This window comes from Stegastes partitus, unplaced genomic scaffold (assembly GCF_000690725.1).
Source record: "Stegastes partitus isolate 25-593 unplaced genomic scaffold, Stegastes_partitus-1.0.2 Scaffold1851, whole genome shotgun sequence".
In the NCBI taxonomy this organism is placed as follows: domain Eukaryota; kingdom Metazoa; phylum Chordata; class Actinopteri; family Pomacentridae; genus Stegastes; species Stegastes partitus.
Window position 1 is genome coordinate 65,761 of NW_007579582.1, and position 1,540 is coordinate 67,300.

The window sequence follows — 1,540 nt, forward strand, 5'->3', positions numbered from 1 at the left end:
GTTAAGTTTAAACAAAAAGAAAAAAACGTCTTTATGTCACGTTGCCAGTGTATCCACCAGAGCTCCTGGGTTTAAGGGTCAGATTAACTTTTGTCCTCGACACTCCAAAGCTCCACTTCGTCCACTGCTGATGGTAACTTCCTGTTCATCTGTGATCACTGTGAAAGTCAACGGTTATATTCAAAGGTGCAGGACGTCCCTGCAGGTCTGGGACCAGCTGTTAGGGTTAGATAAGTCAAGATCAGTTAACTAAATCCATCCCAAACATCCCTAACCCAGATGTGCAGAAGTTTCTTTTCGGACTGTCCTTTGTCTTGCTCGAGGTCAGGTTTTGTCAGACTGTTGAGAGAACTACAGCCATGTTTATGTTTCTCCTGTTAACCAGCTGGTTACTAACGCAGCTCTTCTGTCTGCTGTTTGAAGGGAAATGTCCGACTCCTCTGAAGAACCGAGACTTTGTGACGATGAGGTCTTGGCTTCCACTCGGCAACGACTTCCTGATCATCAACTACTCCGTCAAACACCCGGTCAGCATCAGAGCTCCACCAGCACCATGACGCAGTTCTGACACTGCAGTAGAAAAACACTCAGTGGAAATGAAGGATCATGTCAATCAGGAAACTAACGATGACAGGTCCTGTGACTGTGATCAGGTTGTTACTGATTGCTGATGAGTTGTGTGTCAGCTGCAGTGTGTTTTATTGGACTGTAACTGATTAATGATTATTTTTATCAAGTGCTTCCCAGTTCATCACCAGATGAGCTGCAGTCATGGAGAACTTCTGATCAACGCAGACTCATTCCTGTTGAGCTGTTTCATGTGATAGAAACTTCATGTTTTCACTTTTTTTAAGTAGAAGAGAAAACCAGTTATGAACGGTCGGTAGTAAAATTACAACCTTTCCTCTGACATGTGGAGCACTACAAGTATAAAGGAGATCATTCTGTGACATCCCCGTTCCTCCCAATGTCCACCGATTCGTGGATTATTTTACGGGTGAATCGATTGGCTGTTTGGTCTCTAAGATGTCAGGAAATGGTGAAAAACAAACATGGGTGTTTCCTCACAGGCCTTGTTTTGTCCAAAGATATTCAGTTTACTGTCACAGGCACCAGAAAACATTTACATTGTAAATTTCTCTTGGAGATGAATAAAGTATCTATCTATCTATCTATCTACATTTAAAGCTGCAATCAGAGAATTTTAAGTTTTTCCTCAAAAAGTGCTGAAACTGATCAATTATCCAAACAGTTAGAAATTAATTCAGCAAAAGGTTCAGATCTGAGATCAGCTGTTGGTGGCCTGGAGTCATTCAGCTACTGAATGAATCCACATTACGGACAAAAACAAGTCGTTTAGGAAGCTCCAATCATCGAGATTAGACTATTATGAATCAACTGTCAGAACTGTTAGACATTTATTCATTAGCTGACAGGTGATCAGTTCATTGCTGCAGCTCTGTTCATTCACATACAGTCGTGACTCGATAATCCTGAACAATCCTAAACCTGCTACCTGACAGGTTCTCAGGAGAAACCA